Source organism: Molothrus aeneus, chromosome 2 (assembly GCF_037042795.1).
Source record: "Molothrus aeneus isolate 106 chromosome 2, BPBGC_Maene_1.0, whole genome shotgun sequence".
Taxonomy (NCBI): domain Eukaryota; kingdom Metazoa; phylum Chordata; class Aves; order Passeriformes; family Icteridae; genus Molothrus; species Molothrus aeneus.
The window spans coordinates 19,011,965-19,024,324 of NC_089647.1; positions in this window are offsets into that span (position 1 = coordinate 19,011,965).

A 12,360-nucleotide genomic window follows, 5' to 3' on the forward strand; every position below is an offset into this window, starting at 1 on the left:
CGGCTCTGCTCCCTGCACTTCTCCGATTCAGGAATTAGCATGACAATGAAAACAGGACTAACACGGCTCTGGGAGGTCCTGTGCTGGTGCTGCTCCCTCTGAATTCACCAGGCTGGGCATCTCCCTGCAGTAGGGCATGGCTTAGGGCAAGTCTATCTGGAGAATTGGTGCAAGGGCTTCATATGTTTTCAGATTGCTTTCAGCTTATCAGCCCAGTTTAATACCTACACTTGTTATCTCAAATGACAAGGGCACAGTGTTTAGGAGTCTTTTTTCATGAAAGAGAGGGCAGGGGACATGGGTCTCAGTGAGACTAATTTGCTGTGTTTGTACAGCCAAGTAATTAATTTGTTTTGTACTCTCTAAAATCATCAAACAGATATGATGGGTTTCTTTTTTTATTTATTTTTGAGATTTTTTTACAGACTTAGACATAAATACTTACACACACATAAACTACTCAGCATGTTTCCCAGCCCTTGTCTAAAAGAAGTTGCACTGCTACAAGGTGTACACACACAATTTTAGAATTCCAGGGATTTTTGTTTGTTTATTTGTTTGTTTGGGTTTTCTAAGTCAGGACACCATTTGACTACCATTTAAAGCTGCATAAGTGACCCTCAGGTTAATTTCTTCCCTTATTTTATTTACTGTGCAATATCCAGGCCAGCTGGATAAATTTTCAAGACCCCTATCAAGACAGACACTGTAGTCTTTCAAAATTTAATTCAATTTATTTCTAACAAAATCCTGGTAGAGATAAAAACTCCTCATCAACCAAGGCAGATTTTTTTTCAGCATGTTCCTCCTAGGGAACATAAAGCCCTAAGACAGCAGAGTTGCCAAAGCGTTACATCCAGCCCTCTCCCGATGCTGCAGTAAAAGCTTGATACCTTCTGTCTTGTTGCTGTAGAGCAAAAATTTTCTTTCTCAGAACTAGCCTAATTTTTTTTCTAGATTTTTAAGTAATTTTTTAAACCTTAATCTTTTTAAAGATTAATCACATACATAAGCACAAGAATCACCAATTATTTAACATCATCTGAACTGGCTAAAATTCCCAGCTGGAGACACAACTCAATGGCAGAGACTCTCTCTCTCTGTGTCTCATCTCTAGTGGAGCAATGAAATCACATCAGTTCAGACATTTAAACAGAAACATCATTAGAGCACATAAGTGTAATTTCACATTAAATGTGCAAATGCCAGAGGGGCCCTCCAGTGTTAATCTCTAGGACCCAAGGCAGGTTCCCACAAGTCCTAGAATGCACTAAAGTGCTCTGAATCACTTTTGTGCAACCTGGCTCCATTTGCAGACCTCCTAGGGACAGTTCCTCAGCTATCACCTCCTTATCTCTTCCTTTTTTCCCCCTCATGTTCAGGGTGGACCCTACAGCGAGTATGTTGTGGTGTAAAGCAGCATTCTGGCAGCTGGGAGAGAATCCTTTTCCTTCAGCAGCCTGGGTGTTTGGAGTTACGGCAGAGGCTGGAGCCCAGGCTGTGCACACCTTGCAGTGCAGAGAATTCATTGAGGCAATTCCATCAGCAGATACAAGAAGTGGGAAATTTTGTTTTGTTATGGATGCAAGATTATTTTTAAAATGCAGAATAGTTGGGAAAGACAAGGCTAAAGCTAAAGGTGTTCCCTTTCAATCTGTTGTAGCCAACAACAGAAAGAGCCAGCCCTTGTATATCAGCTATAGGAGAGCCTTGAAAATGCCTGCTCCCTGTGGAAAGCCTATACTGTAACATAAAGTGAAGTGGCATGCCCAGGACCAACAATTTGATGGGGCATCCAGGCTTGGATAAAAGGGACTTTGTCTTTACTGGGGCTGTTGAAAGTGATTGTAGCACTAAGGGCAGGCAGGGATAATGCAATAGCAACTGCAGTGGCACTGCCTGGCCTGGAAAGGGAGCCCAGTAATGCTCCAAGGGTTGTAACTCAGGCTGGATTAAAGAATGCCTCGAACCAACAAGCTGCTTAAAATTGCAAATTGCAAATAAACCATCATCTCTCACAGATGATAGGGAAGGCAAAAAGATGACTTGCAGGCACTGGCTAATCATTTCACTCAGATGCATAATTACAGGGGACCTGACACTTCCCTAAGTGGTTATTCTGGCTGGTTAAATGAATGCACTGATGTTAGAGAAGAAACACGTATTTGCTATTCTACCATTCGAGCAGCATCCTACAGTCACTACCACAGGCTAGATATTTACTGATACTACTGCTAAAACTTTAAGCCACATGAAAACCTTAATCATATCAAACCCACGGTACAGTGTTAGAGCAGAGCACCCACACTTAAAAGCGAGAGAGGTTGGTACTCACCCTGGAGGGCACACAGAAAGTGTCACGACTCTGCCTGGTCCAGGCTTTATATGCTGCTATCTCAAGGTCACTGCTGATAACTGTTTAAAGGCATCTGCAGTTTTCCCCCATGCCTATATTTGTCTGCTGGATCCCAGCTGAGGAGACAATGCCCAGGGAGGGGACACGTGGCTGTGCCCTGACGAAGGGAGGCAGGAATGTCAGTGAGGAATGGCACTCTTGGTCCCACCACCCCTCACCATGCTTTCATTCTTGCTCCATGACTTCATGGAAGAAGCCTTTCCTGCTTCTGTGTTTTCACTAGGGCAAGTATTGCTTTTCCAAGTGCTTCAGAACTTAATTACTGTGGGTTCGTGGGTGTGTGTGGGTGTGGGTGTGGGTGTGTGTGTGTGTGTAAATTAAGACTATTCAGATATGACTTCTCTGGAATATGAAAATCAAAGCTTTTTGCACCAGGAATAAGTGATTATTAAGGGAATTTGGTTATGTGAGCCAAATTCCCTTCAAGCAACAGGGCTAGGAAGTGGGTTCTCACATCCCAGGTAAGGGCTTTAAAACCCCTTTTTGGGCCCCAGGAGTTTTAAAGCCTATAGGCTCAGGTTTGGAATACACAGGTGTTCCCCAGTTTATGAACAAGGCGAGACAGGGAAGAAATCTAAGAATGTATTGAGTCTGCCCAGAAAGTGAATCACAGATAAAGAACAAAGTAAGCATCAATTTTAGTGAGTCCTTTGCTTCAGGAAACTAATTTATGAGTCCCAATTTAGGCAATGTCTGGCCTTTTTATTGTAAACTCATTTTTCCCGTGAAACAAGCACCATGAGTAACTAAGGTCTCATTTCATTGCAACCCATAAGTAACAAAACAACTGACACTGCCAGACTGATTTGCTTTTACCAGCATAGGTAGATATATTTAGGTTTCCTTTGGTTCTAGCATAAGCTGAATATAAAAGCAGAAAGGAAAATAAATACTGTGGAAAATGCTTGTTGGCCACAAGGGAAGACAATATATTTGTGCTCTACAAAACTCAATTCCAAGGAAGCAAGGAGGGAGCTTATCCACAACTTCATTGAATTCCTAGATACCCACAGGAACAACTGGCTTGGTTTGTGACCAGGCAAGAAGGAAAATGTCTGCATAGTGAGTCTGCTATTTTTAAAGCTGTTATGCTGATGACTGGACAGGGACAGGTTGTACAGATGAAGTTGGTTTGTAAGAAACAGGAATTTCTGGAAGTGATAGGCTCAAAGACAGGAGACTGATGTGGCAGCTCTGAGGATTTGAGCACTTTGGTAACTTGGTATTTTTAGCATTTGGGGAATGCAACCAAGAGATAGAGAATCACTACTGCTGTGCTAGAGACATGCTCACCTCCAGACAGACTCGAGAGAAGAGTGCTCTGCTAAGGAGCAGAGACAGGGTTAAGAGCTAGGGATGAAGCTTTCCATCCTGGTCTGGATTCATCTGTCAAAGGAACCTGCACTCCAGCTGAACACAAGCAGCTTGTGTCATGTTCTAGAGTTGGACTGGCTGTCACACTCACACCAGAATTGCCGCCTAGCCTGCTGCTTTAGAGGTGTTTGGTGCCCTGCAGCACAGATGTGTGTCGGATCTAAATCACCATCTTTTTGCTTTATATCTGGCAAAAAAGAATAGAGAGGTGGTGATTTTGGCTGATGAGGTGAACAGTGAGTGGTTATGTAAACTCAAGCAGATGCTCCTGATCACATAATTGGAAACAAGGTAAATCACAAGCATCACCAAGCTTTATGGACATTGTTAATCTGCTGGGAAGACTAAGAATATGATTATTTCAAGCCATGAGGATATAAAATGCTGATATTCTCTCCCTCTTGCTCCTCTCTCACATAGCCAGGAGCTTTACTTCCAAACACAATATTCTCATTTACCACCTACATTGCTTAGAAGAAGCCATCTTCTTACAATATACTGTTATCACTTACATCTTCTCTGTTCTTCAAATATTCAGCTTTCATCAGTCCTGCATGAGCACTACAATCTTGCTCTCACGCCTCCCTTTTCTTTTTTGGGGTTGCAAACAACTGTTTCCCTAGCTAATTCTAAAGCAATTTCAATGCTTGTGCTGCTTAGAAAGGGACACAGATAACTGGTTCAAACACAATCAATTTATTTTCTTTGCTAGCCTGATGTGAATGGATGCTGCACATTAATCCTGCCTTTCTGGAGTTTATTTGCTTTCTCTTAATATGAAACAGACATTGCAGCACATTTTCCCCAGATTAAATTTGTAACAGGGACAACCAAAGACATTTTCTTTTGCAGGGGCTACTTTTAGAAAGGTTAATGCTGGTCACCGTTTCTAGGGAAACAAGGGTCTTTGATAAGGAGCTCTTGTGACTAAACTATTTTTAATAATATTACATATTGGAAAGGAATGCAATAACATTTATCAGCTCTAGACAGAAGATGGTGTCATTATTGTGGTCTAATATAGAAAAGTTGACATATTGGTTCTGTAAAAAGCTCAGTTATGAACCCTCTCTATTTTTTTAGACAAAAAGATCAACCAGCCAGCTGGGTTTTGACAAAAGCTGGCCTTTAGACTACTCTTAATAAAATGTTTACTGTAACCTGGCACTCGTGAAAAGCAAGATCAATGAGAGAGAAGGACACCAGTTTAAGAGACAGATGCTTGGAGAAAATATCTTTGCAGTCAGGATCCTCTGGGTTGCTCTATAAAAAAAGCAGAAAGACTATCACTCTACAAGATGCATCTAAAAAGAATAAGAACCTATTGTTTTCCACAGGGGCTTATTTTGGTCACTGGTCCATGCTGCTGTTGCAGCATCTATTTAAAAAACAAATGGGAAAGAACCAAAATGACTTAGTTGGATGAGAAAGTTCATCCATCTGGGAATAGTTTCAGGAGATGAAAGGTGCTAACATCTTAACCTGGAGCAAAGCCAGGCCCACTCTATACAAGTGATTTATTTTGTCTTGTGAAGAATTATGTTTTAATTCCTCAAGCCACTGATGGCCCAAAGCGAAATTGGAGGGGGAGAGAAACTTATATTTAAAAATAGTTGCACTCTGCTACATCTCTTAAGGATGAAAAAATTGGCACTGAACAGTACATTGAAAGTATGTTTATGACAGCTAAATTCCCATTATTAGACCGGAGATTTTCAGGTCTCTGCCAGCCTTTGTACTCTCCCTGCTGCAGTGCTTGTGCTTGGCCATGGACACATGTACCAGCAGCCTGAAGAGGTATCAGGAACATCTCTTTACCTTCCTTTCTTTTTAAGGAAGCAACATAATTTTAAATATTTTTCCTCAATTAATTCTTTGCTGACAGCTACTGTGTGGTGTGACAGTAGAACGGAAATTTAAATCTCTCTATGGAAAGCATCTGCTTTCATACAAATATGACTCGTGAAATAATTCCTAAGCCACCAAAAATGTTTTAAGTGGTATTTAAGCCACTGTAATCTGTGATCTATTGCTATCAACATGCAAACCCCTGACACCTCTCCCCGTTTTGAGCAGCATGGGGTCAGCAGGGACTTCTGAGCATTAACCCTCTAAACCACAGGAGCGTTGCCGATCTTCCCAGCTTGGCAGCGCCTGTCCCTCAGCCTCTGATCCCATGCCAAGCACAGTGCTCCAGGCTGCAGCAGCACACTCCCCTCCTAGTCCGGCCTGGGACAATAAACATTTCAGAGCTGTCACTGCTGCCTCTCCCCTGCTGACATTCAATCATTACGGTATCTTAAGAATGTTTAAATAGGTCAGGTTTTTAATGGGAGAGCTTAGCTTCTGGGAGTGAGACTGACAGCCTTTTGAGAGCAGATTAACAGTGCTGATAAATCAATCTCAGAGTGACTCACAGCCATAAGAAAAATAAGAAGATGAAAAGGGAACCTAGTTCAATAAATGGTCTCAGTTCTTTGGCTCTGAAGATGTACTGGGGGAGGGAAAATAAGCTTTTGTCACGTGCCTTGTCACTCTTCTTTCTCCAAATTTGACCGCATCCCACACTCCACCAATGTGCTCTGTTGGAAGTTTTCTATCTCCAATGATCTTGAGCATCTTAACCTGCCAATCAGGTCAGAGATTAATGGCATGTTTTGAGAATTGCAGTGCCTCCTTTTCCCAACTATCACATAGCCTAATTGCCATTAGTGAGTTTTGGGTTTCCCTCCCCCACCTCTCCTTAAACTACTCTGCATTATCCATAACCACCAGGGGAAGGTAGGGGGTTAAAAGCACTAATAATGCATGTAGGCAGTTCAGGTTAATCTTTTGAGTATTCATTAACGAAGCTTTTGTTTGCATAGCATGTCATTGGAATTTCTGTAGTCCCACCACCAATTCCATTAAACCTTTCTGAAACTAATAGCAGAAGTATTTTAGTCTTGATCAATGCAAGGCAAAAAAGAAATCTTCTAAGCGTCTCTCTGGGGTTTGTATTACGCAATCTGACTTCAAAGACAGGGCACTTCATTAGCCTACTTCAGCCTCTGACTATGATGCACTCTGTCTGCTCAAGCAGCCTGAAAATCACATTTCCATTTCAATAGGCAGCGCTGTCCTAAAATACTCCTAGGTCTTCAGACACAACATATTCCAGCTCCTGGTGCCAAGCTCCTGCAAGACAACTTGCCTTTTTTTGGCTTTTTTATATTTCAGCTTCAAGGATTCAGAGCCTGCCCTTCAGGTATGGGTAGGGGTAGTTGCTGATTGTCTGGTTTTGCTGCTGTGGAAGCTTATTTTTCAGGTGACTGAGGGGGAAAGAAGTAAAGTATTCATGCACAGGATGTTTTGTGATTTTTCAATTTTTCGCTGCTGTAACTCTATGAGTCATAACTCGACTTTCAGTCAAGGATTGTTTGCTATCTTTTGTTTACCTTATGACAACTACAAGCTACACTAAAACACGCAGAGACAGTTTAATTGGTGAAACAATTGTCGTGGGGATACTTTATTAACTTTGCAAGTGCTCACGGAATAAACCCAATGTGATTGGCATGATGTTAATTTAGCAGGAAAACACTGCAGGAAGGAGACTGTGTGAGTTTTTCAGCATTTACATTCTGTAAGCAACAACAAAACATTATTTGTTTCCAAGTACACATACACTGGGCTGGTCTCCTCTGCTGAAAATTCAGTCAGCAAAGCTTCTTGAAATATTAAGGCCAGTTTTTAAAGAAAATCTATTTCCAGGAGTATTACCTTCTGCCTGAAAAAGCACAAGTCTGTGCTTTTCACATGGCCTAATGATTTGACACTTTTTGTCAGTTGAATTTAAACACCTCCAAAAATGGACATGACATCCTTCTCTCCATCAGCAATACGACTGGCTAGTGTGTGCATGTAAGTGTATATATAGGAGAGACACGCATATATATTTATACATTTGTGTGTATATCTATAAATATCTATACATATATATATATATATATATATATATAGACTTATAAATGTGAAAACAAGTTCATTTTCTAAACCTCTCCCCTCCCAGCTGTGATGTTTCACACTTAGAGCTCAGTAACTGATAAAACAGCCTCTTCCTTGGAGACCAGCAGAACTGACCCTGCCAGTGCTGCTGTACTACAGCCGAGCCGTGGCAGACTCCCCCTGCTGTGCTCCCCCAATGCTGGAGCTGAAATCCTGCCCCCAGCAAAGCCCCCCAAACACATCGAGCTCAGCCTCTCCTCTGCACAGAGTGCTCCCATTTGTGTGACGAGCACGCATCGTGTCTGACACTGGGGTAATTTCTGGAGAGGCACAACGGGGCGAGGTAGGAAGGGGGGAGCTGTTCCAGAAGGGCAGAGCCAGGAGTGATGAGATGACAGGAGTTACAGGAGAGAGGGATGGTGAGAAAAGGCTGTGCTGGACCACCCAGAGGAACCTATGGATGCCACTGGAGAAAGGTTGCACTACCTACCGAGACCAAAACACATGGAGACACCATCACCGAGACCAGCCCGGCATTGCCTTTGAAGAGGACAACCAATTTTGTCATAACAGTGATAAAAAGCACAACAGCAGCTGAGATCTCCAGTGAAGTTACAGGCACAATTCTCTTCAGATTCACAGTGGATCCCCAGCAGCAGCCAATTCTGTTGTAACAGAATTGACTTGAGTTGATTTCAAATATATTTTTCTTTCTCTTTTTTTTTTTTTTTCTTTTGTAACTGAAATATGCAGTTTGTCTTTACAGGAAAAAAATAATGAAGGAGATGGAACAAAATAATATCAGATCATGTATTGAGGCTTCTTGCACAAAGCCAAAATATCTGCTAGGTATGTAGTTATATGCATTTCAGTCTCACCCAATGGTCTAGAAAAGAAAAGGGAAAGAAAATATTAACATAGCCAGCATGATGATGCAAAGTTAGATTGCTGTAAAAATGCTGAACAGGAATGGAACACATGCCCTGCCTCAATGGACCCCTCTGAAACTTCACTTTAAATACCAGTAGCTCAGCAGCATGAAAGCACTAAAGAACTCATTTGACAAGATCGCCAACCCAGTTGAGTGATTCATTTTCATCAAAACTCACTCAGCAGAAAACCTTGGACTTGGAGCAGCATGCCCCACAGCAACTTCTCACTAGCAGGTTCATCTATTCAAATCTCTCCACCAGCAGAGCATTTGGGAACAATCTTGGTTGAAAGTCTGTTTACCACTCTGTGGGTGTACACTGTCATTCCATCTTACCTTTCCAGATGCCCTTCTGCAGGTCTGGTGGCTGTGCCTTGCTTCTGCTAGAGAAGAGAGTGAGATCCAAACAATAACTCCTGCAACAAGGGCAACAAAATAACATTTTTGTTTATACAGGTATAGAAAAATGTATATCATGTTTTAAAAATCAACCTGATGTTTTTCTGAGGATCCAAACTTACGGCAGGAGGCTAACTAAAATATTTAACACAGAACTTTGAGAAAAATATAGGCTATTTTTGGGTGTGAAAATATGCTATATAAAAATAAGAAAGAAAAAAAGAGAAAAGAAAAGGAAGCTGTATTTTTTGAGTTGGATCATTCTGCCTCTTGCCTGTCAAGCAATACGGTCCTGGTAGACTCTCTGGTTCTTCTTGTACTGCAGTTGATGAACAGGGATTTTCCAGAGCAGAAAAATCTCCTCTGTTGTCATCACCCAAATGAGCACCAGAACCACAGAGAAGGAACTGCAGATTTAAATTTCAGGTGATTTCCATTGGATTGCCAGCATGGCCTGGAGGCCTACCTTTATCCGTTACTAACACACCTTCATACTTCAATATATGCAAGACATCATGGTTAGAAGGAAAGTCAAATTAAATAAATGGTGTGATGCTGGAATTGCTGTCATCTTTCTAGGAAAGGGAAACTGAGGCAAAGGTAGGGGCTACATCCATATAAATAATGAGGCATTCAATTCCCACTATTTCTCTGTGTGGAGTTACAAGAAGATTACCTTCAAAGAAGGACTAGGCAGTGTGTTCATGGTCATGCTGTTGGACCAGGAGAAGAGTACAGGCAATAGGGCTGTAAGAATTTGACAGTGCCCTCGGAGCAAGCCCCACCCTTCTCTGTCGGCAGATAGGCTTCTCACCACATGGGTCATCTTTGTCACACTTGCTTGGTTTTTAAAGTAGGAATTTTACCTGTGTAAAAGTGAATGGCAAGTTGTTTCTCACCCAAGCAGTTTATTCTGAATGAAGAATGAGAGGAGCAGATTTTAGGTCCCGCACGTGTAAGGAGCAATGCATTAATTGGCACTGTTGTTCACAGCAGAATAGGTAGATACATTCAAAGGCAATAGCAATGCCCTTTATACTTCCAGTTACGCTGAAGGAAGATTTGGCTCACTCTTCACTGGACACACAGACTTGGGTTTTAGCTATTTGCAACAAGTGGAAAACTATCCTGAATACACCTGAACTGCTTACAGTTTTCTTCTGCCACACAGGATGTCTGTACCTTGTCAGGTAAAAAGCATGCCCATTAAAGTATGACACCAATGAGCAGAATTTATTTCAACAAGAGAACTAATCAGAAAGCAGATGTATAGATCCATTCCCCAGAAATAATAAACCAAATGACATTTAAGTAGTAAGCACCATTCTGTCCCATACTCAGGCAATGCAGACAGGTCTTACTGATTTTTTTCATAACATATGCATGAAGTTCAAAGTTCAAACCCAAATATTTCCCTAACCAGAAAGGACACAGTCTTTCAGACCACAGATTCAAGATGTGTTTTACTGACAGTTTAAAGAAAACTATGAAGCTTATGGGAGGAGGTCCAAAAGGACAAATGAAACAGAACCTTCCATGCTCTCCCCACTCCTGATACCACAGCCTATTTGTTAGCAGTAACAATGTGTGACACATCACATGGGGCTCTGCTGAGATGAACTCCACACCCCTGACCCTGAATCACTGATAAAGCCATGACATGGAAAAAAGAGCAGCCTGAGTGCCTTCACAACAGCCAAGCTCTGGGACTCAGCAATGCCTGCCATAATCCTGTTATCTCCTGCAAGTGTCTCCTACCACTGTTATCAGAATCAGAAGTGCAGAGGTATTAGCAATAGAAAGGAATTTTGGCCCTGTGCTCCCTCACTGGATGGGGTTCCTGTCTGTGTCCCACTGTCCAGTCCAGCAGCAAGGAGCCGAGCATGGGGAGCACGTGTGTGTGGGGCATGGGGGGCCAGCCACCACAGCTGCTCGGAGTGGGGGCATTCCAAGGGAATCTAAACCAGTCACTCAGCCATACCTGAGCAAATTCATTTGGTTTTCCTCAGTGTCACCTCCTTTGCCTCCCTGCCCTCACCTAAGGACAAGATGGTCTAGGAGGTGACATGTGATCTCCCTTCACACCTTTCTCTTCTTGGACATGGGGGAAGGCACATGGCAGAACAGACCTCATTGCTTGTGGCTCCACTTTTACAAACCAAGACAACCGGATATGGGCAAAAAAGAATAGCTAGCAGAGATTTGTTTCAATCTTATTCCTCCTTTATTCATTAATGTCTTCAAAGATATCCCCTTCCTCCCCCCCGAAAACCCCTCAATGAAACAAGTGTGGACACTTCACCTTGGTTGCTGCTGCAACCTGACCAAAGATAGTAAACACTGACATAATTGACAAGATTCAGAACTTGCCACGTTTATCAGTTTCTTTGGAGATCTCAAATATCAAAAAAAAGGAATTCAGTACTTGCTAAGAGAGTATCTTCCCAGCCATAAAGGATCAGAGTCCCTAAATAAAAGAAAAGCTGAAAATTCTGTGTGAACTGATGATAAGAAAAGATCATTAATATGAAAAATGCAAATACAGAGAGGATATATACCATCCTCCCCCACCAATGGTATTTCTGATCAGCCAGTCTAAGTAAATCCAACCCAGCATTTATGTACTCAGTTTGAAGTAAAATATTAAGGACAGAATAACAGTTAGGAATATGACAATGATGTTGCCTCCAATAGCCTCCAACCAAGCATCACTAATCCAGGAAATTAAGAAATGAGATCAAAAGGAACCCAACTGAATTGAAATAAGAAACATGCAGCTACAGTCTTCAAAAATTCTTCATGTTGTGGCACAGTGAGGACAGATTGTGACTAAGGGATCTGTTTGTATTCCTATGAGACTTTTTAGAGCTGATTCCACCTTTCTGGACTTTTTGAATGAGTAATCACTAGCATTAGCATTCATTCATTTTATCTGGCTTTTTTTTTCCTCCCTTTCAGGAAGTTCTTATTTCCAAATGTCTGTGTGGAGATTGAATGAGAGGCACCAGCTGGGGTTCCTGTACAAGATTTCTGTCCTTCTGGAGGAGCAGAGTGCTATTTTAAGGGCAGAGCCACTGGAGAAGCATAAGACAACCAGCAGCCACCAAACTCTAAAGGGGCTGGCACCTGGTTTGCCTGACTGAAGCCTCACACAAAGCAGCCCATTTCACACAGATTTGGCTTTTAATATTGGTTAGGGCATTTTTTTCACTAAAGGGAGAACACATAATGCATACAAAGAAATGCTGGAGGG